General features: G+C 38.4%; 1 protein-coding gene across 11 annotated transcripts in view; it reads right to left on the reverse strand.

Annotated features, from left to right (window-relative positions):
- The window catches only part of LRRC3B (leucine rich repeat containing 3B), a 795,604-nt gene that overhangs the window by 323,107 nt on the left and 446,178 nt on the right, over positions 1–26,319 (reverse strand). For 5 of the 11 annotated variants that reach the window (XM_044064768.1, XM_044064771.1, XM_044064763.1 and 2 more), the window contains exon 1: positions 21,008–21,423. The exons of the other annotated variants lie outside the window; for them this stretch is intronic. The gene's annotated coding sequence lies outside the window, so the exon portion shown is untranslated. Of the gene's footprint in view, positions 1–21,007; positions 21,424–26,319 lie in introns of those variants that run through there. 11 annotated transcript variants of the gene reach the window in all.

Consider the following 26,319-nt stretch of genomic DNA (forward strand, 5'->3'; position numbering starts at 1 on the left):
GGGAATAAATTAAAGGGAGGGAGTGAAGGTCATGAATCCACAGTACTCTAAGGGAGAAACACACAATAAAAAAGGGAAGTGGTGAGAGGGAAGTGGACACCCTTTTCAGAAGGGAATCACATGTAGTTACTGAAAGGGTATAGAAAAGCGGAGGGGAACGGATCATTTGGAAATAAGAATAAATGGAAGGAGATGGACAATAGGAAATCAGTTTACCCCAAACAAGGACAAAGAGGACTTTTGCAGCAGGTTATTTGATGAATGGAATCCGATAAAAAAGGCTGAAGAGGACATCATTGGAGGGGACATCAGTGTCATACTAGACCCCAAGAAAGAAGATTATTTGGCAAGAGAGAGAGAGAGAGAGAGAGAGAGTACAGTATTAAGGTGAAAAGAGGCTTAGAAAGGAACATGACAGAAGGAGACTGGAGGATATATGGAGAGAAAAAGATCCTGAACAGAGTACATATTTAATAGAAACTGCTTGATTCAAGCCAGGTGAATACTACGGAAATAGGAAACTCTAAAAATGATGGATGAGGTAGAAATTCACGAGCAATACATAATAAACCATGCCATAGTAGCAATGAAAATAAAGACAGAGGAGGAGAAAGGAAGAGGTTGGGATGGAGATGAGTAAGGTACTAGTGGGAAGATTAGGAAAGGAAACAAAAGTTATTAGCTCTCATTCTGCACATCTGATGAATACATTTAAGCAAACTAGCAAAGAGCCTGGGGTGCCATTGAGATACTCAGAGCTGAATATGAATTAGTAATAATATCAAAAATAACTACAACATCCTCTATAATTATGTCAGGAAGCTAAGAAGTAACAGCCAGCAAAGTTTGAACCCAGTCCACAACAATGCTGCTCACTCTGACCCAAATGAAATAGTTGATAATTGATATCTTAGCTGACAAATTTAGGGCAAGTTTTACTCCAGTCACAGTTACAAATATTCCTCAAATTCCATAGTCCCAACCAACTCATAACAATGCTCCTTAAAAGGACACATGCAGGGGAAAATATACAGGCCATTTAAGTATTTTGGTGAGATAAATGAATAAATGTTATATATTTTTATGAATCAGAGGTCAGGATATGGTGCAACCTTCTAGTTCTTTTGGCGCAGTTTACCTTCAATAATTAACAACTGTGCGCCTAACTATTTAATGTGCCATAACTATAATGCGTGCAAACCTGGTACAATATGAAGCTAGATAAGGAGCCATAAAACAGTCAATATTATCAAATGTGGTGAAGCATGCAATGTATGTTAAACTGAGAAATGAGATTCAAAAGTATTTACTAGTGGGAAACTTCCAGACCCTTGTACATCCTAAACATGACATGCAAGGCTTAATCTAACTTATAAAGCTAATTAAATATAATATAATATAATATAATATATATTTTAAGAGTAACTATTATTTTAATTAGAGATGAACATTAATGATTTGTACATCAAATGAAGGGCATCAATGTCTTTGTTACATGGTACTATGATTACTGTAAACCATTTTTACAATTTACCAAGTCAGCTTGATTACTGTAAACCATTTTTACAATTTACCAAGTCAGCTTCAGAAAAGTAAAGGTTGCTTATCTTTATAACAAGGAAGAAATAAATCACAGACTGTATGGTTTTGATTTGAATCACTTTGGTCAGTAATTCACTATAAAAAAGTCAGGTGACAGAGCTAGGATTGTGAAATATACAAAGGCATGTGGACTCTTAGATACCCAATAATCGTGTGATAGAATGCAGAGTAGAGCTTTCTTTATGAGTACACTTCATTCCTACCTTGAGGTAGGGTCTGCAGAATCAGAACTAGGTCATCTGGTGCCTTGGACAGTTCCCAGACTTGTGCCCTATTAACCAAAGCTTGAAAGCTAAAAAAATGTCTTATGTAACTGTAGCAATCTGTCTGCTGCATGTTTAACAAACATCTTGCTTTGGTTTAGTATTACCAGCACACTGCGCTTCTAACTGCAGCCACAATTGCAGTACTGGCATTCATTTATGAAACCACGCTATCCTCACAGCTTTAAAGGAGTGCTGATACTGCATGTGCGTCTCATCAGTAAATGACAATAGTGCTCTCTAAAAGCTTGCACTTGGGACAGCTGACCCTTTCACCCCACTCTAGCCATCTTTCTGATGGTCTGTAACATCCTGTTATGAGGGATGGGACATAACTAGGAGCAGCTACACTGGCATCTCTTTCTGAGTATCCTGTGCCTCTTCCTGGCATTATCATGTATGTGTGTCTTAACTGTGTGCAGCCTTCAACTGTATTAACATCAGCAGTCACCTGCACCACAGACATTTACGATGTGCCCACATGGCTCCATGTCTTAACAGGGCCAATCCATATTCCATCTTAGCTTTCATGAGAATGGCTGCTTCCACCTTTTCACCAAAATTGTCAAGCTTCCTGCACCGCTTCAAACCTAACCACTCCGGGATGCTAATCTCTGACATGTTATTGCTATGTGTACAATGAATGCTGATATGCCCTCACTGACATTCTCATAAAAAAATTATATGTATATTGTCAGTATATATTAACCTTAAGTAAATGTGGCAGCCTGTGTCAGACATGTCTCAGATATAAGTAGTGACTGTGGCAGCAGCCAAACTCATACATGCCTCAGATACAGATAGCGTCTGTGGCAGCCTATGTTGGACATATCTCACATAGAAGTTGTACCCAATATCAGGCATGTGTCAGATACAAATAGTGGAAGAAGAGCAATGCTGTTGAGTCTTGAAAACATTAGACACTAGATGAGGGCTACAGAACCTAGACCTTCCAATGGGCTGTCATTCCTTTCACCATTCTTTGTTTCTGTCCTTGTTATTGTCTCGGAGCTTTTCTCCTCGGGCCTCTACTGAAAATGGACATATATCCAGTTAGACTAGCCCGGTCAACAAATGTAAAATAAATAAATAAAATAAATAAATAAATAAATAAATAAATTACATTGTTTATGCTGTTGTCTTCAGAGTAACACAGTGAGATTACACATTCTACAGATTTGCAGTATAGACATACAGGAATCACAGTCTGAAACTCTTTGCCTAGCCCAGTGTATATTAGTAATGAGATCTCAGTCCTTTCCTCTGTGATGTCTGTCTTTGCCTCCCTCCATGACATGTACCGGAGTAATATAAATACCGAGCTTAACAATGTGGGTCGGTAGTTGTGTATGTTTTATTTTTATTTATTTTTTGGGGTACAGCACTAATCTTCATGGACTTTTTCCAGACTCAGCTCAAGAGCAGCATCTGGTTAAGTGACTTACTCAGAGTCACACAATTAGGCAATGGAAGCTGATCGAATCAAACCTTGCACTAATGGACCACAGAAAACAGCTCCTTAACAGTTACTTAATACTCTAAGCCAGCTGCTAGCCTTGCCTGTACCATATTCAGAACACACAGTGGCCCACCTACACTGCTGTTATGTATGTCCTAGTTCAAGCAGCACATACAGTAAGTCATAACTACAATTACATATACTGTCCACAACTGTGCTTAAGTCTATACTACAGATTTCCAATGACTAAACTCAGATGGCCTCACAGAACTAGAGGCACATGCATCCTATAGAAGTACATGTCCTATTTAAATTCATTATCTACCTGAAGGTCAGAAACTACTGCATAATTAAATATCTAGCATTGTCTTTCTTCTTCTGTGCAAAACCACATTGAACAGCTTCAATGTATATTTGAATGCATGCATTTTTTGGCCTTGACTATATGCCATATTAAAGTGGCTTTTATCTTAGCCTGTGGAACATCATTACACTATTAGCATTCACTGTTTAGGCTGTTTTCTAGACACATATGTTGTGATATGCTTTGTATGCTTTGCCTTCTACAATATTTATGTTATAGCACATGTTATTCATGGCAGGGTGAAACAACTTCCCTTTATAGTCTGTGCATTTAAAATTGTTTTTCTTCCCCATCTCACTCTTCTTCTTACCCTTTGTTTTGATATCCCATGACCTCTTCAGTGCTTCCATGAAGTCCTTCACTACCCATTTTGGTAGTGTGTTTTATGGATCTACTATTCTCTCAGAGGAGTACCTTCATACAGCCAAGAAGTAGTCAGTGCTTATATCTGCTGTATGTGACACTGTCCCTCATATTTCCTGTTCAGGGTGACCTATTAAAGAGTAACTGATGCAGCATGAATGTAATGCTGTTGATATCAACTCTAGTCTCTAATAACAGCTCCACCTCCCCTACTCTCTGGACATGCCCACTTCCATTTCTTGCCACATCGCCTTCTGGCAGTTTTTCACTGGAGTCCTTCAAGCAGTGTGAGGCATGTATTTTGTAAAACCTATAAAAATGTACAATGTACAAATGGTATGGCTTGAACAGAGCCTCAAACAGCAGGTGCATTGCTTCTCTGCATTTGGAATCTATCCAAAGGATATACCCCAGAATTCTGTTCACTGCTGCCACTGACTGTCAGTTTGCCCTTCACACCTCAATCCATTTGTGATCAATACCCACAATTCCTGCTTTGCTGCTAGGATTTCTACTTTATTTGATACTTCACACTGTGATCGATGCAGCCCTTAAGCAGTACTTATAATTGCAGCAAAACAGAGTGTGTGTGTGTGTGTGTGTGTGTGTGTGTGTGTGTGTGTGTGTGTGTGTGTGTGTGCGCGCGCGCGCGCGTGTGTGTGCCTGTCTGAGAGTGTGTGTGATCAACACCGACAAATCCCACTTTGTCTGACACTTCACACCATGGTTAATGTAGCCCATAAGCAGTACTTTGCATTTGTCAGCTTTAAAATGCAACTAACATCTCTCAGTTGACTTGGTCAACATTTTCAAATCATCCCATAGCCTCTTCACTCAGATACTCCAATGGTGCACCCGCCATAGTGTAATCAGTAAATAAAGTGTTCCAGTTTTCTGTTCTCTTAGATATTTCAGAAATGTGCACATTAAAGACTGATGGACCATGACTGATGACTGCATAACGTATAGGTCACTTTTCTTATTCCTAACATTGTCTATCTCAACACAGCCCTCTGAGTCCTACCGTTCAACCAAACAGCAATGCACTATTTCAGTCATGCCTGCATTCCCCTAACCCACACAAGACTTAATTGCACAGATTTTGTGATTATATTAAATGTAGCAAAATGACAAGAAATCTACATACATAACCTTGTAGTCCTTATCAAACATTGCTTGCCACATCCTTAAAGTATGTCATTAAAAAGGAAGCATCAAATATATATCTTCCCCATCTCAATTTCCCCAAATCTGAGTGGCATGTAGATTCAAGATTTAATTATTTGCAAAATATTAACAATTTAAGCAAACATTAGCATAGTACAATTTTAATTAACGCAGTGCAGTTTACTTATAACTAGTTTATACTCCCTATTTTCATGTAGTAAACCCTCAAAAAACCTAAAATGCTCCCCTTATATGATCATATCAGTTGCATACTTCTTCCACCCCCCCCCCCACCCGCCCCCACACACATACATACACTGTAATTTTCTTAACAGCTGCATGTGCCGGACCAAGTCTGCAGGGGCCTGCAAAGTTCTTGAGTAACTCTGTCACCAAGCTAAATCAAGTCTGACTGATAAGTGTTTCTGATCATAAAGCCATATTGGTTGTTGTCCTGCAGATTGCTGTTCTCCAGACATACAACTAGCTTTTTCCTAAGGATTTTCTTTGTGACTTTCTATACCACTACTGTTAAACTAATAGACATGCAGTTCCTTGGATTCTTCCTTCTGCTGCCTTTAATGTTTTACAAGGGTACTTCAATTATCATCTTCCAGTTCTGATCCACTTCTGCACTGGCCAGTAATAATATTGATAATATCAGTCAGGGATGTACAAGTTTACTGGCCTGATCATCACGGATGCTGAGATGCAGCTCATCTAGTCCGTGTGCCTTATCCTTTTTTGCCAACTCAGACATCACATCTGGTTTATGAGCTGTAGCATTTGAAAGGAGTGTGCAGGCATTTTTAATTTAACTTTAATATCTTACTGATTGTTTGGAATTTTAATAGTTACTGCAAAAGCTAAGTTGGCGATACATAAAAACATTAAGTTGTTCAGCTGAAACTGCATTTCTAAACTTTTAGTTGTCAGCAGACTTATCCAAGCTCAAAGAATGAATCAACCAGGTTGTTTCTCTCCTATGTACTATGATTTTATAAAAAAAACTTTTATGGTCTAGGTCTCCTTCTGGCTGTTGCAAAGTTCACAGAGTAACAAGACTGCTAACTATTTTGGTATGCTGAGTGTACGGCTGGTTTGAAAGAACAGTGGAAAAGATAGGAAACTGCTATCCGGAAAACTGAATAAGCTGATGAAATTGAAAATTATATAGAATACTATCTACTGATATTTTTAAAAGACCAAGATCAAAGTGAATTCAGGAAATGAAGATATGAAAAGTTTTTGCACTCAAGTGAAAAAGTTGGATCAGCTATACCCGGGAGCTTTTAGAAACCTGCATCTTCCAGACACCAGTTTTATTTAAGGTATTGTGATCTAACATCATGATCTATTAAAACATTACTGGGAGAGGTAATATTGGTGTCTGTTTGTTGGTACCTTTGGTACCTTCTCAGAATCTGTGGAAGTTGACATAAAAATATGCTTTAAGGTATGAATGTTTCACAGCATAATTGGCGGTGCTTCCTATTTGCAGCAACAGTTCAATGCACATGCAAATTTACTAAACCTTAGTGGCTTAAACAAAGCTATCAAGGTGTTTATAACTAGTGTGGCTAGTGGAATACACTTTTTCCAAACAATAAATTCAAGTCAGCCTTATATGTATTTAGATTATTAGATAACTCAACAAATCCAGGTAATTAAATCCACAATCTTCCATTTCTACAATGAAAAGAGTTCTTTTTAAAACTTGTTTTAAAAATGCAATATTGACAGTTAAACTACTATTCCTTGTTACTAATCAATGATGCACAATACTATCCCCAGAGCTGACCCAATACTATCCCCAGAGCTGACCCAGTACTATCCCCAGAGCTGACCCAATACTCTCTCCAGAGCTGACCCAGTACTATCCTCAGAGTTGACCCAATACTATCCCCAGAGCTGACGCCAGACTCTCATTATGAAAACAAAAATTAAATGACTTCTCAGTAAACAATAATTACTGAATATAGTTTTAACGTATTTAATCTATCACATAATTCAACTGCTTTATTCCCTTACTGTTTCTTATAAATTATCTCTGAATACTTTCTAACTTCTTTAACAGTATGACTTTATGTATAAAAACTGATCTACAGTATTCAGTTTGAGGTTTGATAACAGATTTATACAGAGAAATCGTGACTTTGGCTTCTCTACTTGTCATTGTATATAACTATTTTATTATTAGGTAATATTTCCTGAAGAAGGATTTATATCCAAAAGCTTTGCTGTAATAAAGTATTAACATTCTAGGAGATGGAATTTTTCTGTTATTCAGCTTTTATTTTCTAACTTCTGATTTATCACTACATCAGCCTTTGGTCTTAAGATGGTTACACTAACCTCAGAATCTGATATTTGTATATTATAATGCCCAGGTCCTTAACAGTCTCAGCCACTGGTAAGATGCTGTATGTATGTGAATTTTCCAATTTGCTTCTACCAAAGTGCAGTAATTTACATTTTGAGGAGTTAAATTAAATTGTTATTCCCTTGACCACTGGTAAAGCCTATCTAAAAATCTTTATAGATTCTCCATTTCTTTCAAGTTGGTCACTAGTGATATAGCTACGTAACATAGCATAAATTATCTGAGTGAGACACCGAATCAAACACATTAACCAAGACTAGATAAGCAATGTCAACACTCAGCTCTTGATCTAATGAGCTAAAAAGATTTGAATTAAAATTTATTAAATGTATCATACAAGGATACCCACTTAGAAAATCATGCTGGGTTATATCAAACATCTGCTCTGTTATTGACAGCAAGAGAAATTTTCCAGACACAAAGTTTACATAAGGTGCTGTGGCATAACAATATAACATTAAAAAGCTGCCTACCTTAGTATATCTGTTGGTTGCTGATTTTTATCAAATTTTAATGTGTATTGACCTGATCTATAATAAAAGGTTTGATGCTCTACTATTTTATATTTAACAATTTTTCAGATGCTACTGGCAACATAAAGAGAGAAACATTTCCTGTTTAGTTGTTTATGCTACCAGCAGCACAACCAATAACACTTTTTTTTTATGTCATGCTTTCACTGATGTCACGAAAGGAAATATTGTTAGCCAGCTATCTGTAATTTTGTAAATAATTATATGTAATTTGCGAATATCAACATGGTTTACATAGAAGTGTGACAAAGAGAGCTACTACCAGCACAGCTGTTTGGAATTGTGTAAATAGTTATGTGTCATTTGTGAATGTCAAAATGTGTCATTTAAGATGTTTGTGTTATAACTGCATTAGAACTGTATGCTATGGGTATATCCAACTACTGGTACACTAGTGTGTATTTAAAAGGTATTTTACAAAGTACTGAGCTTAAAGATGTAGCCACCGTGTACCCTACTGGAAAAGAACAGAAATACACTATTGTAACTGCTTAAATGTATATATTTTAACAATAGAAACTGGAACGCGGGAGGTTAACTTCAGAAAAATAGCTAAAATTAAATTACTTTATGGCTAGACCTTAAAAAAAGATGTTATCTTTCAGTTTCCGTGCAGCAACAGACATAACATCTGTACTAGAAAGTTTTTTGTATTGTCTTTAAAGGTGGAAAATGTAAATTATTTTACGACTTCCACCATTTGCCAAAAGATCTGAGGTCTATGAATTTTCACAGGTGAATGCTAAATACTGCTAGCTTTTAGCAGTGGGGGTTTTACCTGGGATAGAGTCAGATGACAAGAAATGATGTCATTCTGCAAGGTATCCCAGCAGTAATATTTGAGATATTAATTTGAAAAGTCTGTAAGAGAGAGAGACAGTATTCTGTATTTCGACTTTGACCTGACAACATCAAGATCCACTCACCACATCTGCCTTGCTTGCTCTGAAGTAAGTTATTATGGTACACTAATTCTTTTAGGTATAGTCATGAATAGAAAAGCTTAGCTTAGATATTTTTCTTTATTTATTTGAAACTGTCCTGCAATGTTGTTTTAAATATTTCCTGTGATTTTGAACTCTGATATCACTGTGCATATATATTTAGTATTGTCTTGTTCTTTTATTATTTATTAAATTTATTTAAACATTTCATTGTGGCTGATCTGTGTAAAGACATATTTATGTTCTGAGAATGCTTGCATATTTGTTTTGTGACACTGTGTAGGCCACTCCTAATAGCCTTGCTCTTGGTCAAACTAGCATTTGTATTGACAGTAACATTACACAGTAAGATTGGGCACCCTTTGTTAAGGGCCTTAAAGAAACTGATAAGGAGTGACTGGTGGCAGGGGAAACTACCTTATAGTCTGGGCAGAAGGGGGCATAGCTAGTAAACCTGTCCCAGTCTTTCCCCAGTTTGTGTGTGTATAACTCAAACCTCAAAGAGTGTGTATGTCAGCAACTTAGGCAGGGACACAAAGCACTGGTTGGACAGAGAGGGTGCTGGAGGTCTTGGCTTGGTTACTCAGGTGAGATCTCATCTCTATAGCTGTGTTAGTAGGGAGTCTTTTTGGTGATCTGGAGAAACAGGGAGAAACCAGCCCCAAACAGACTGTGGTCTCTGTGTAATCTTAAGGAAAATTGCACTTGATGCAGTGAGGTACATCTGAAAATACTATGTGTGTACCTGTCATCCTCCCAATGTACATTCCCCAATGGTGCTAGTAGTGAGGATTGAGGCTCCTTGATTAATGGGCCAGAGGTGGGGTGTCACAATTGGTATAATCAGATTCACAACCATTAAAAACAGACATTAGAAAAAGACATTGGATTTACCTTTTTAATGTATTTCCCTTTTGTTAATACTCTAATATGAATGATTTGTACATGATTTGATATGATTTCAGCAAGCTGTTATATAAACAATAATTATTACATTTTGTTCAACACATCAGCCTATGTGTTATTTTTGGTTTAATTAGCTCACACTTTTTTTTCAAATAATTGCCCATAATGGCTTATTGCACATAACCTTTTTGTAACAGGAAAGCAGAGATGCTTACACTATCGCATTACTGGCTTTGGAATTTTTGAGTAAAGTCAGCACCTCTGTGCAAACAGTTTTATTTTCCCTGCTGTAAAAGCAGGATTAAATTTGTAAGCCCTCTTAACACTAAATTTAATGGGCATCAAATTCAAGCAATGGGTATATGAAATTAAATTCATTTGGTAACTTTTTGAGCATTAGACTTAGTGATCTGTTTTTTTTAAATCCTATTTGCTGAATTTGTATTACCTGCTAGGTACTTAAGAGGAATAGTTTATATTAGAAAGTGGGCTTCCTTTAACTGACGTCCCTTAACTGTTGTACTTTCACCACTTGCATTTGAACTGGCAGAGAGGGCAGTTTTAATCTGCATTTATCTGCTGAGTTAATTTCCTTTTCCTTTGTGAACTATATATAGTTAGCAGCTGTTGAGGACACAACTAACTTGATTTAGAAAAGCATACTTTTAAAAGAGTAGTGTAGTTATTAGGCAATGAAAACACTTAAGTCTAGATGCATGTTATAAGAGCCAGTTTCACACATTTATTAACACAGCTTGATAACAGCTTATGTAATTTGTTATTGGTTGATTTATTTATTACAACTTCACTTTCTGCTGGTGAAGTATGGAAAAATTATAGGAACTGGTGAATTTAAACCTAGTACCCAAAGAAGATCCTCAAGAGCAGGGTATTTGACTAGAGTATGCTGAAATTAATTTAAAGGAAATCTGAGGTTAAATTTTCAATTATTAAAGCAGAGTTGTGTATAGTTTAAAATAATAAGTGACTAAATAACCAGTACATTAATTAGAATTGCTGAAAGTGATCTAAGAGAAAATGGGAAAATAACAGTCTAACCATCTTACTTGCTTAAGAATTTTAGAAATATTAAAGCTGTAATGCTTCTAATGCTAAGAGCAGAATGAAAGTTTTCCTTAAATAAAAATAGTATTAAAAGGAGAAAACAGTGGAAGTAACTAAAACAGAAAAAATGCAGTGTTTCTTCTGTATCTAAAACCCTAAGAAATATGAAATGAAAAGACAAAGAAACCACATTTTTTATGTAGAAAATCATCACTGTTAGGAAATGAGAAATAAAGAGAAAAAAGCAGGAAGGAAATTATAATGACATGAAAAAATAGAAGGTTTTAAAGTGAGGTATGATTTTGAGTTAAATATGAGTGACAACTCATCTATGCAATGAATGGAAGACACAGTTAAATGGTAATTATCTGTGGGAAAGTAGCTGGGTATTTAATTTAAGTAAAACTAATAAGGTATGCGTTAGGATTCAATAATATTTTTACCACTCTGCTCATCTGCCAGTGCAGGTTGGTTAATTAATATGACAGTGAGAAAATGTGACAAAGAGACAGGTATGGCATCAATGAGAAAGATCTTAATTTTGGCTCATTACCATTTCACTGAATCAAGCACATTAACAAGTGTGACCATTCTCCATGCTGAGGGCCCCTATGAGGGGGAGAGATTTAATGTCATGTGAAAACCTTCCAAGCTAAGGCTTCTACATTGTGCCCCAACTTTCTGAATTCCAGAAACAAAAAGAAAGGTGAATATCAAAGGCAAAGATAAGTATTATAATCAAATCCAGGAAAAATACAGTTAAAGGGAAGTGAAAGTGGGAGGGAGGGCAATGAATTATGGAAGTCAATCTTCTTATGTTAGTTTTCACTAAAAGAACATTCAAATAATATTTGAAATCGGAAATACTTAGAAGCTTTTCTTCTTTGAAAACTTAATTGAATCATGGAACTAATTTACAACAGACACTAAACATAGCTAACAGTATATACAGAGACCTTTAGCATCAACCACCATGGGCAGATCCCTAAAGGACTGCACAACATGTTAGTTTTCCAAAATGTGACAGCCAGCAAATCATCCATGATATGAATGTTTTTTATTACGAAATATAAAAAAGTTAAGTGCTTTCATTCAATAAACAATGGACTTCTTCAGAACTAAACCTGGAAATTATGTCAATTTCTTTTATCTAGTTTGCACGTTTGTCATCATTTGTTGATTATAAGCTTGCCCTTCTGTGCAGATTAGCAAACTAGTGTCCCCTCCAACTCAATAAATAAATAAATAAATAAAACTGTTCTCCTTTGAAACTGTAAAACATAACAAGCAGCTGGTTACAGTTAAATCACCATACACTAACCACTTCTGTTCTTCAGCTGTGACCACAAATGCAGCCTAGGCCTTCATTTGTGAAGCCAGTATAGCACTCTGCCTTCATTTGCACATGCTGACCACACCCTTTGACAGCTTGGATCTATTTTCCAGCCTAGTTACAGTCCTGGATAGCAACACTTAAGTCAATTAACTTGGCACAATTTTAAATTTTCACTTATTCCCTGTTAAGCAGACATTCTTCTCCGCTTCCAGTTCTATGTTGAGTCTGTTTACCACTCTCCCCTATCTCCGATTACTGCACCACTTTCGGTTATGAAGGTGGAAGTGAAGTATTCATTCAGTACTTCTGCTTTGCCATATTCTATATGATCTACTACCCATCCTTGATTTGTGTGGCCTACTGTATCCCTCTCTTCCTCTTTTCTGCTATATAACTTTTGTGCTCTCACATCTGTCAACTACCTTTAAGTTAGCACTTTTGCTGCTCTTTCCTCCTTTGCTCTCTTCTCCATGTTTTATGCTCCTCTTTTTACCCTAGTCACTAGCCTCCAATTCTAATATAGCCACATTGATCTCATCATCTATTTTTAATTCTGCCTCACATCCTTGTCTACAATGTATCTACTCTGTCCCTGACTTGTTTCCATTGTTTGCTTACTCCCTCAGTTTTCTTGAGACCTTTAACTCATATTAATTCGTTTTCCTAGCTCAGTATAATCCACTTCCATAAAATCTCATACCACTGTTTTTGCATTCTAAACTTCCCCCTCAGCTGCGAACTACACAGTAGCATATTTGTTAGCTAATCATGTCTTCACTTTTACTTTCTTATCCACCTTCATGTTGGTTAGGACTGTATCCCTATTTCTATCTTTTTAAATACAGTCTCACACCATCTAGCTGGCACTCTCATAGTTCAAGGCCTCAATAACCTTCTGTTCCTTCCCCTCCCTGGATCTCAGAACCTCCTCATCTGCTCCCAACAAATGCAGATCCCATTTGAGTATAATCCTTTTCTTTCTACAGCTCTCTTTTACTGTTTGCCTTAGTCCTTCTTCCTCCTCCTTTGAATCATTTCATATTGGATACACTATATTGATCCACAAATACCACAATAATTTCGATCATTTTGCAAAAGGCTAGCTGGGTCCTTGTCGGTATCAATTCGTTTGTGACATTCATGATGTGAGGACAGTGAGCTCCTGATGTGGCTATTTATGTGACATGTAGATCATCTCCAGGATTCAATAAGCCATTTTTCCATGCAGGAATAGTGCAGCAGCTCCTGCACTGAATATGGCCACCGAGCGATCTAGTAAACAAGGCTGGGAGCATGCACGAGCCTGCTAGCATTATTCTTACATGGGCATCACTGAATTATGCTAATTACCTTATCTGATGGTGAAAACCATGCAAATGAGGTGCATTAGTGATTCAGTAAGCAGGCAGGCATCCGTGCAAGAACAGTGTGAGGTGCAGAAATGTATTCGTTACTAACCGAGTACATTTCTGCAAAAATCAAAACAGAGACATGACAGCTCAAAGTAAAGCATGTATTATAATCATTCAGCATGAAAATGGCCAAAAAATATGGCCATTGGTATGGAAAAGAGATGCAAAATTATAAAAATCAAAGTTTTTTTTTGGCCGATTTTGGATGTTTAAGCATTGGGCAGTGGCACACAAACGGGATTGTGCAGAAAATAAAAAAAAATGTGAAAAGACAATTTTAAGTGAAATCTGCATTTTGACATTATAGTGTATGGTATGCAGAATCAAAACAATAACAGGTAACACTGGTTACTAAGGAGGAAGGCTGTGGTGTAGTGGTGTAACCAGGGACTAAGACAGTGGGGTATACAAATGAGGAAATTTTACTGAATCACTAAATGGGAGACCATTCTTTGGCTGCACCTAATCATGTAGGAGCTATAAGGTAGTGCTGTAAGCAGGAGAAGCAGCTGACATGAAGAAGGGGTGGTGTCATGCTTGGTGTAAGCACATTGGAGCTCAATGGCTCCCATTTGAGCTTAGCTAAGCACAGCTAAGCAAGGGTGTGTGTTTGAGGCTGTATTGACATATTCCATGAAATAAAGAGTGTGTTCGCATCCAGGGGAGGGCCATTTCTGCTTCAAAGTGTTTACTTTTAGCTAAAGCATGCGCCAGGTCTAAAAAAAAAAAACAGAATTAGCAGCACTGTTTACATTTGGGCAGTGGCTTTGCGCAGCGTGCCTCGGAGCTTAAAAGGGGCAGAAATGGGGAAGGAAAAAAAAAGGAAATAGCAGAATAAATGCAATCAAGTACAAGTAAAATAGTAGGCAGGTGGAATGTGTTATAGCCAGCCAATCATACAGGTAGCCTCTGCAGCACAACAGTATAAACTGTGCAAATACCTTTCAGTCTGTTTTTTCTCACAAACTCTGTATCATTGGTGTGCACACTCGGGGGAATTTTAGCCGACAAAATGTTAGGGGCTGCTGTCACTTTGATACATCAGTATGTGCTAGAGGCTGAGGATGGTGAGGAAGATAATGCTGGCAACTGCCTCAGACTGAGGAGGAGGAGAACAGTGTTCAGACCCAGGGCAATCTACAAGGGGCAACATGATCTGGAGATAGTAGAGCGCTAAAGGGTAGACAGGGATATACTTCAGCAACACATCGAGTTGTGCTGGCCTCACCTCAGGCCCAGAGCCAACAGAGGGGAACCCATACCACTGGATACCAAGGTATGTGTAGCCTTAAGAATACTAGCTACAGGTACTTTCCAAAGACCTACTGGAGACATCATGGGGATCTCACAGGCATCTGCATCCAGGGTAATCCACCAGTTCCTGGATGCCATGCTACCACATGCCGGTGAGCACATTTACTTCCCCAGTACCTTAAGGAGTGGACCAGCAAAATGCTCCTCTTCGACCATGTAGCAGACTACCCGGAGGTACTGGGTGCAATAGACTGTACGCACATCCAAATCAAAGCACCACCCAGTGAGCAGGGTAGGATCTACCTAAACAGTAAGGGCTTCCACTCCATCAACTGTCAAGTTGTGTGCAATGCCCAGGGCATTATCATTAATGTGTGTGCTGGCAGCCCTGGAAGCTATCACAACTCCCACATCTGGCATTCCTCACAGCTGTATCAGGGATTTGCCAGGGGGGACATCCCATATGGCCATCTGGTGGGGGATGATGGCTATGCACTGGAGTGTGGATGATGACATCCATCAGAATTACACACACACCCACTCAAGAATGCCATAATGAGGCACACAAACAAACCAGAATCATTATAGAGCATGTGATTGGGATGCTCATGTCACGGTTCCACTGCCTTGACATATCTGGTGGAGTCTTGGAGTACTCTCCAGCCACATGTGCACACATGTTCATAGTATGTGCCATGCTACACAATACAATCCTGCAGAAACACCTGCAGCAGGAACAGCATGGGGAAGGTCCACATAGCCTCCCACCATTGCCAAGGTCCCCACAGGCACAGAGGGACTCAGAGGAGGAAACTCCTGAGCCAGTTCCTGTAGGCAGATGGAGGCATGTCCAGTATGCCCTGGCCTTAACAAAGAGGCAACACATAGCACACACACTGACACTGTAGGCACCCAGGGACTGACACCTCTCTCCACCTCACACACACACACAGAGTAAAATGGATGACACACACATCACACTACCTATAACTTACCATGTATAGGCAGTGTGCTGCGTGCATCTGACATAGGCAGCCCTCAAGCACCATCCTCACAACTGCCGCAAGCACAAAATAAATCAGTCTTCTTAACAATAAATGAATGTATTAGTATGTTCTGGTAGCATATCTATGGTATTGCTGCATGGATGCAAGGGAGTGGGGCGGCCTACTGGGATAGCAGCAGACAACTGACAGCTATGAGGGACACCAGGAAATGTTTTCCTAATACTGGCCTCCCCACACTATGCAAAAGTACCCAAGGTGAGAAATCCCACTGCAGTATATGTGGGAGGCCAACTAACTGGGGCGGTCATAGGTCACAGGCATGGATGTCAGTGTGGGGGTCCCATACTCACCCCTCAGCCTCACTCAGCAAGTCAGCTTTAGAAAACCATAAAGAAATGTCTGGCAAAGGCCCAAAAATGGAGACAATGATGAAATACCCCCCCCCACCGACTTACACAGTAATAGCACAGCAGGTCTTGCAGTTGCGGTAAGGCTCTGAAGGGTAAGAAGTCTGAAACTCAAATGTATGCCATTACAATCTGACCTTTGGTCTTTAGTGATATGCCTCTAGTCTCCAAGACAGGGCACAATACCATGCTAAATGGAACCAAAATGTAAGCAAATATCAGCACAGTCTGTGCAAATGTGTACAGTTGCCAGGTGTGACCCCCCCCCCACCCATATTCCCATAGAAATGCAGTAACATGTATGTTTGCAGGGAAATAGCAGCACAGTACACATTGCCAGGGCTGTCCCAATACACATGATAACTTGTTGCATGTCCACAATATGTAGTGGTCAATGAGCTGTGTATATGTGTGGTTAATACTGTCAGGGTTTGGCCAGCACTTTCTCCCAGCTGTTGTGCTGTAGTGGCCTAGGTACAGTGCTGTCTTTGACAGGGCCATGTTCAGAGAACTGCAGTGCCAACTATTATGCATGTCAGCTACACCTACGGTAGGAGATGTACACACTGTCCAGATGTCAATATCTGTTAATGCAGGAAATCTGTACAGGTCATGGACAGGGGGCCATACATATGGACAGTACACAGCTTGGAGTAAACTACACAGTACCTACCATACCTCTCAACTGTACAGACCTATTGCAGAATGTCCAGAGGTTTGCATCATAATTGTGGTCTGTATAACATGAAATAGTGGTTGCCTGGCAATTCACTGGCAAGCCACCTAAGACTAAGGTCAGAAAATAATGACAGATTGTAGTGTCAGACTGCATACCCTATAGACACATGCATGCTAATGAAAAACCTGTTATTGAATCACCTTTTTAGGTTTGTAAGGCCAATACTTAAAAATGGTCCCTACATTTAGGCCTCTGTCCACCAATCATTTATGGCTTTGTCCAGATGTCTGGCTCTCAGAAGTTGAGAGGTATGGTGCCTAGTAGGACAGCAGGTACCTGAAGGTTAGTATAGTGCCAGTTTATAAAAGGTTGCCACCTTTCTGTGTCAGCACTGACAACATGTTACTTGCCAACAGCCATACCCCTGAAATGACACAGGTTGTCACAGCAGGAGTACAAATATGCCTTGTATATCTGTTCTGCTTGTCCTAACATTGCATTTGCCTGTCAAGTTTTGCAAAACAAGAAAGGGTCATGTCAAAACAGCAATGAAAGACTGTGGGGAAGCAGACCTCAAACCAATAAGAGCAAACAAGCAATTACCAAACTGGTCTCCCAACTGTCTATGTTTGGTAGAACATTATTAACACCCCATCCCCATCTGTGGGCCTCTGTCTGACTGTCATATTTGGGCCCGTGCAGATGTCAGTCTGTGATGGTATGACAGCTAGGCCACAAGAACAGTCTGCACTGCAACAAATGGAGTGAAGAAGCTGCAGTAAAATTCAGACTCAATAATCCAATGCCAAAAGACAAAAAACAATGTTTATTGCAAAGCTTTCAGGTCACAAACACCCTTTCTCAGTTCTACTATCATGAAAGTAAAAATGCATTTAAATAGGAGTTCTTAAAAAACACATGATTACAGCCAGCCTATCACAGAATAATAATGATATCCCCCATATTACAATATATAAATTGTAATGATGCATATGTATATGTAAAAAAGTTATATAAACCAGTGTAAGAAACTTCTCTGTGTGGAAGATTTTCAGTCCATATATTTCTAGTTAATCACTGTATATTAATCAGATCAGACAATAGTAGTAGAAGTAGCGAACGTAAACCCGTCAAGTCAAAAAGTAATAATAGAAAATATATAATTCTACAGCATTACTAAGTATTTGAAAGTAATCCAAGCAAGGCAGGCCGTCTGTTTCCAGTCGAAAATCCTTTATTAAGTTATATAAAATCATTTAAAAATTCATATATAAATATATATGCACATACCATACACACACACACACACACACACACACACATATATATATATATATATATATATATATATATATGTATATATATATATATATATATATATATATATATATATATATATAAAACTGTAAATTTTCTGCTTGTTTTTTTACTAAAATGGGCTTCAAGCTAACAGCATTATTTAAACCAGATAAAGAATCTGCCTGTAACCTAACTATCCATTCATACTCTTCAAGTTCAGCAATATTGTTAATGTTACCACCCCTATTACTAACATATACTACCTCAATAACTCTGAATTTAAATTGATGTTCTTGACCTTTTTCAGAAATGTGTTTACTTAATGCATTAGTTTTGATGTTTCTTCAAATATCAGACTTATGTTCAGCTATATGTTCTCTTAATTTCCTTATAGTTTTTCGGACATAGAATGATGAACATGAAGTAGCTAAGTAGACAACATTAGTAGTATTACAATTTGCTGAACAATCAAACATATATTCTTTATTAGCTGTGGGGTGTTTAAAAATGTTATTCTCTGTATAAATATCCATACAACTGCAGTTTAGACATTTTGTAGTAATTGGTTTACTAAAAATATTTTTTATGCTGACAGTCTGTTTAAAGTCCTTGTAGCACAACCTTCTCTTTAAATTATTTTGATTTCTGTAAGCAAAACATGGTCTATCACCACAAATTTTTTGTAACTCAGGCATTGCCATCAAAATTGTCCAATTTCTTTCAATGATTTTCTTTACTTCAGAAGTTTTTATATTATAATTAGTTAAATACCTTATTTTATCATCTTTGTTCTTCTGTGTTAATAGTACATTAACATTACTATCCAAGAATATAGGTTTAATACTATTATGTCTTTGATAACAGACTTCCTCATAAACCTCTTTCACCTTTCCTAAAACATATCCGCTTTCATAAAATTCTTGCATCATATCTTCTGCCTGTTGTCTAAAAATCTTATTTTCTGTATTAAGTCTACTTAATCTAGTCAACTGTGCTGTCAGTGCCCCTGTGAATACATGAGATGCATGCATACTATGCCTACTTACATAGCGGTTTACTTGAACATTTTTCTTATGTAACCTAGTTTCTATGCTTCCTTCTATTTTTCTTATCTCTACATCTAAGAAAACTATCTTTTCATTTGAACTCTCCTTTTTAAACTTTAGAAAGCTGGTAGTAGAGTTAAAATAAGCAATATATGTATTTAACTCTTGTAATGTACCTTTCCAAACAAGGAAGCAGTCATCTACAAACCTTTGGTAAAATATAACATTACTATTCAAAGCATTTTGTTTACTATAAATGAATTTCTTCTCCCATTCATATAGTACTAAATTATCGTAAGTGTTGGCCATGGGAGTACCCATGGCCACACCTGCCAACTGCAAGTAAGGTTCATTGTCAAACAAGAAAATATTTTTAGTTAGTACTAATTCCAGTAGTGTACAAACAGTTTCTATGTATCTGGCCTGTAGGCCTGCTTCCCCACTTAGTCTCGTATAGCATCTATTCCATATCTGTTTGGTATTACTGTAAATAGGGACATAACATCCAATGTAACAAAAACATAATCTATCTCTCGATGTTTGACATACCACTCTTTCAACTTACACAAAAAAGCCATTATATCTTTCATAATACTAGGACATTTCTCTAGGTATATTTTCAACTGTTTTTGCAAATACATAGAAATGGGCTCAGTTTTCCAACCACCCCCTGAGACTATTGGTCTCGGGGGGGGGGGGTTAAACACATCTTTATGTATTTTAGGAATACCATATATCTGTGGTATTCTAGGGCATGGAACAGACAAATAATTAAACAAGTCCACATTTATATCATTCATCAATTGTAATTCATAAATGGCCATATTTATTTCAGAAATATGTCTTTTTACTTCTAAAAAAGTTATTTTTCTAAAGGTCTCTACATCCTGTACCATTTCATTCAAAGATGCCATATATTTTATTCTGTCCATTATTACAGTGGCACCCCCTTTATCAGCCTGCTTTATAATGCTTTCATCACTTTCTAACTGTTTAAGGGCTATATTTTCTGCATATGTCAAGTTATAATGTTTTTTATTACTTCTAGAATATAGTTCTCTTAGTTCACTTTCACAGACATTACTAAATGTCACTAATAAAGGACAACATACTGGTCACCACAGCAGAACTCCGGTCTGCTAATGATTGGCAATAGATTTTTATGTGCCGAGTTGCCACCTCTGACGCACAACCTTCAACGAAGGTGCGCCCATTCATGCATGTCTCCACGCAGAAGATGCTCTAGCTGAGAATCGAACCAGACAGCGTCTTACTGTGAGGCAACAACACTACCGCAGCACCACCACCGCAGTTATAAATGTACTTAATTTCTTACAAACATTCTTTTCTTGTGCTGTATCTGTTTCAAAAATCAGCTTTAAGCTTAAATTTCACAAAGTTTCAAGTCTGTTAGCACCTTTACAATATCATCACTACTTGTTGGGATGAATTTCAGTCCCTTTCCCAACACAGATAAATGTAATTCAGTTAACTGATAATTAGATAAATTCACAGTACCTTTATCTTTGTGCATTAATGTTGAGCAGTCTTGCTCTGTTGAGCTGGACTGTTGTTTTTCCTTTTTGTCCCATTTGTAATGCTGTGTGTCTGGCACTGCATGAACCTCCCTCTTTAGTGAGCTCTTTGCAAACTTCCTACCTTCTCCGGAAGGTTTAGCTGAAAAGGAAACATTACTGGTGCATTTTGCTGTCTATTTTGTTGCTTTTTGAAGAAATTAGAAACACTACACTGCTCACAACTTGTTGTAGGAGTTAGCTGCTCATTTTCATCATTTCCTCTTGCAATCTCTGATACTACACCAGCTGCTGAAGTCACTGTGGGCAGAACCAAAGATTTCTGTAGGTTGGAAGGCTCAGAGGCTGATACAGAGGACATGATGTTCCCATTGGTTAGCAAAGCTGACTCATCAACTCTAACCAGCTCAAAGTTGTCCTTATCACTGAGTTTTAATTTATTTTGTTGATTTTTTACATAATCTGATTTAGGCCAAGAAAAAAATGTGTCCTTGTCTGAAGTCATTCATGTCTCAACTTATTTTATTAGTTTTTTTTCATTTCTAGCCTGGTATCAAACAAATACATTCTGTCAAGCATATTCTGGTATGTAGTTGATACACTAGGAAAACAGAGCATATTTAACAGCTCATTCTCCAGTTTAAACATTTCATCTTTATGCTCTTTCTCAATATACTCAAAGAAGTTATTCATTAAGTGCATATAGTCTAATCTGAACTTTGAATTTAACTACTGCCACTGTTTTAAAAGTTCCGGATATGTGTTTACATAAGAAGGCATTTAAGCACTCTCAGTCCACAAGGCACTATTCCCATTTCCAAATAAGCTTGAAAGCTTAACCGTTGCCATTGGAGCTGCTTGAATGCCTGCACTTTCTTTTCTAATGAATCCAATATTCTTTCAAAAGCATCTATAGACTGGTCAGCAGTTACCACAGATTCTGCTGCTGTAATAGTCTTTGATAATAAAAGATTACCTTTATTCAGAAGAAGAGTTTTCACAGAACAACCAAACTCATTTACTTCTTTCATTTTGCTGGCTGGCTGGAAGAATACTCCCTCAATTCTGGCACTCACAGTACTGACAGATGCCAAATGTCACAAGAACAGTCTGTACTGCAATAAATGGAGCGAAGAAGCAGTAGTAGAATTCAGACTCAAGAATCCAATGCCAAAAGATGAAAAACAATGTTTATTGCAAAACTTTCAGGTCACAAATACAATTCCCCAGTGCTACTATCATGAAAGCAAAAAATACAACATTTAAAACAGGTTTAAATAATGCTGTTAGTTTGAAGCCCATTTTAGTAAAAAACAGGCAGCAAATGTATAGTTTTATGTATATGTTTATATATATATATATATATATATATATATATATATATGTGTGTGTGTGTGTGTGTGTGTGTGTGTATGGTATATGCATATATATTTATATACGAATTTTTAAATGATTTTATATACCTTTTTTACAAATACATATGCATCGTTAAAAATTGTATATTGTAATATGGGGGGGTACCATTATTATTCTATGATAGGCTGGCTGTAATCGTGTTTTTTAAGAACTCCTATTTAAATGTTGTATTTTATTACTTTCATGATAGTAGCACTGAGGATGGGTGTTTGTGACCTGAAAGCTTTGCAATAAACATTAGTTTTTGTCTTTTGGCATTGGATTCTTGAGTCTGAATTCTATGACAGCTAGGCCCACATGTAGCCTCATAATAACATATAGCAACACAAACCATCTAAGGACCACAGCAAATGGAGTGGTGCAATGATGGACAACCTGCTAAATAAGTACACTCAGAGGTGTGAAGTCCACAACCCTGTGTGCGATGTAATGGCATTACCCAGCCCATATCAAAATTACAAATATATAACAGCAGCCACTGTGGCCAAGCCTGTAACTGGACCACAGAAGGACAAAGAGACACACATAAGGGGAAGGGGAACCACTGGCTAGACAAATGGAGAATGTGCACAGCAGAACAGATTGTGAAGTAACATAGGTGCCATGCATTGTAAGGGTTCAGTAAAATCACCTGCAAATACACAACACACACCCATGTAAGTGGAGGTCTGCAACAAAACAAACCCCAAACAATGGTCACCTCAGAGGCAAAATCATATGAGAACTCCACAAACCCACACTCCACAGACCATGTAGTCTCCACACACAAAGGTCTTAAAAGCACTGAAGCATTACCACAAACCCAAACACCTACCCTGCAGAGATAGGCTAACAGCAATGTCCCTCTACCTCGTTCCATACAGACTCTGATGAGGTGATCCCTGTCTGGCATACAAAGCAATCCAGACCCTGCCTTGATGGGACTATAGCACATCTGGAACCCAAGGCCACTGCATCAACCTGTAGGCACAGCATAAACCTGGGCTGTGATATCAGTATGGCTTGTTGGAGTGACAGATACGTGTACCATACACTCCCTTATCTGTAGAATACACTCCCTGTCAACAGCAAGCCAAGTGCCTCAATACCCCTAGTGATATGCTCCCTGTATAAGTGCACAGGAAACACAGTCCTATGATCCCACCTGTGCCCCTTATGGAGAGGGGCTCTGTATGCTGACATGTCTTAACATGAGATACACTCTCATCTGCATGGGTTATAAGGGTTTCAGGGCCAATACCCTACTAACATGATAGCAAACCATCAACTTATACACAGCTGTCTGTCAGTGGTTCACCACATTACTCTGTACTGCTCTGCCACTGACATACCTGGAAATCACAGTGCTATGTGGAATATACTACACATATAATGGTCATGTCTGCACAGTAGAATGCACTCTGTACCCACACCCATACCTCCCTACCTCTGACAGCAAGACATCTGGACAAGGTCATAAATAAAAGTGGGACAAAGGCAGAATGATAGGCATGTGTTGTAAATATTGCCCTTATATACTGAGAAAGTTGGTAGGATGAAGGGTTTTGCATTAGCAGGAATTGTCTGAAGGTTATGAAGTCTCAAACACTAATGTATGTCATTATTTTGGAAAGTCAGTCTTCAATTATATGCAACTAACTTGCTGTAAAAACACAAGTTTATGTAGACTGGACAAAACATCTAGGCAGACACCTGGACAATCTGCCAGAAAATGTACAGTTGAGAGGTATGGCCACACCAGGATATGACTTTTCAGGTAAGAAGGATACCACGCAGGCAGGAGATTCCCAGCCAGTATATCACCAAGCTGCTGGACTGTTCACACAGCTTCATCAGTCAACTGGCTGTAGCCATACCTGTCAACTGGCCTTTTTGCACAAGAATGCATACAGCTGGGCTCATAATATTGGTCTGTGCATCATACATCTTGTATTCCTCAGCACTGTGATGATCTGAGGATGTCTGTCACTAGGTAATGACACAATACATTGCAGTGTCAGACTCCAAATATGTCAGAAAATGTCTGCTAAAACAAACCCAGCACCCCTAGGAAAGTCCTGTTTAATTCTGAGAGGTATGGCTGTACCACACAAAACCCTGGACTGGAGTACACCTATCTCTGGAATGGAGTCCCACTCTCACTATAGAAGGTCACACTGGACATGCTCCTATACTTAGAGAATCACAGGCCATGTTGGAACCCACATCGGACACCTTAACTGTCCCCACACACAACCATCAGACAGGATTACCCTCAGCTAGCTGTAGGTGGCCCATATGTGATATATCTGCATCTGTTGCATGTGATATACAGACATATATATGGGCAACAGATAATATGTCAAGCATACACACACATAGATGTGGGGAAGTGAGAGACAGACAGTGACACAGGGGGACACGCAGAGTGAGTCACACACACAGATGCCCTGAATGGCATAGAGTGATGTCCTGCTGTGGACAGTGGCATACTAGTCGTAACCAGTTGCATGTGCCAGCATGAAGGTAAGCTCCATTGTGTAATAGTATTGAGGTGGGGGTAATAATATCACATCACCTGCCTGTGTGTGTGTGTGTGTGTGTGTGTGTGTGTCTCTGTAGGTCTAAGTATTAGGAGGCTGTTTCCACTCCGTACACTTCCCATTGTCCTACTTCACAAGATCTGCTGCTGTCATTCACCTTAGAAGAACCATTGGACACCTGTCAGCCCTATAAGTTCTGTAGTGTGTGTGTGATAACTGTGTAACACAATAGTACAAATAATTAGATAGGTAGGGGATCTAATCTCAGTCCTGGTAAATGTAAGTCTGTGTGTGAGAGTGAGTGGGTGTTTGTTTGTAGGTGAAACAGTTTTAGGCTATTCCCACACAGTACACTTGGCAGTTCCCCCACTTTAGCAGTCCTGCTGATGTTATTCCCCTTAGAAGTATCTTTACACAGCCCCAGCCCTATAAACTCTGTGGCATGTACAATAACTATGTAATAGTATAGTACAAATAACTAAATAGGCAGGGATTCTATTCCCAGTGCTGGCAAATGTGGGTGTGTATAAGTGTGTATGTTTATAGGGTCACATAGTTTGAGGACTTTCACACCCACAACACTTCCAGTGCCTATTTTAGCAATCCTACTGATGGCATTCCCCTTAGAAAAACCTTTGCACAGCCTCAGCCCTATAAGCTCCATGACACATGCAGTAACTATGTAACAGTATAGTACAAATAGCTAGATAAGCAGGGGTTCTATTCCCAGTTCTGGCAAATGCATGTGTGTGTGTGTGTGTGTGTGTGTGTGTGTGTGTGTGTGTGTGTGTGTGTGTGTGTAAGTGCAAGTACAAGAGTTTGTAAGTATGTATGTTTGTAGGATGAAGTATTTTGAGGACTTTCCACCCAGTACACATCCCAGTGCCCAACTTTAGTAATCCTGCTGATGTCATTCACTTTAAAAGCACCTTTGGGCACCAATGGAAAAAAACAGCCCTCCCCATCAGCATCACTTCCTTCAATCAAATAATAAACATGCAGATAGGACATAAATTATAAAATAGCATACAGATATTGTATTTCCATTGGTGGATTGGTTTATTTATGGAGGGATGAAAGTATCTCCTTAATCGTATTCCACTGATGAAGGCGGTCATGCCGAAACCGGTATGGAGGATTAAACTTTGAATTACTTACCATATGGCTGTATTTTGAGTCTTTTTTGCCATTTACACCTCAGTGCTGGCCATTTGTGTTTTGTCCCAGATTTGGTTTGGCCCTGCATTTGCCGTACATGCAGAGCTCTTTCATTACAGCATTCTGCTTCTGTTCTGCTGTTGGCTGGGTGTTGGCATTATCAAGATTGGTGACTTGTGAACCTGTTACATAAGTGCAA

This window comes from Protopterus annectens, chromosome 3.part0, assembly GCF_019279795.1.
Source record: "Protopterus annectens isolate FY-2018-M chromosome 3.part0, PAN1.0, whole genome shotgun sequence".
NCBI classification, from domain to species: Eukaryota; Metazoa; Chordata; order Ceratodontiformes; family Protopteridae; genus Protopterus; species Protopterus annectens.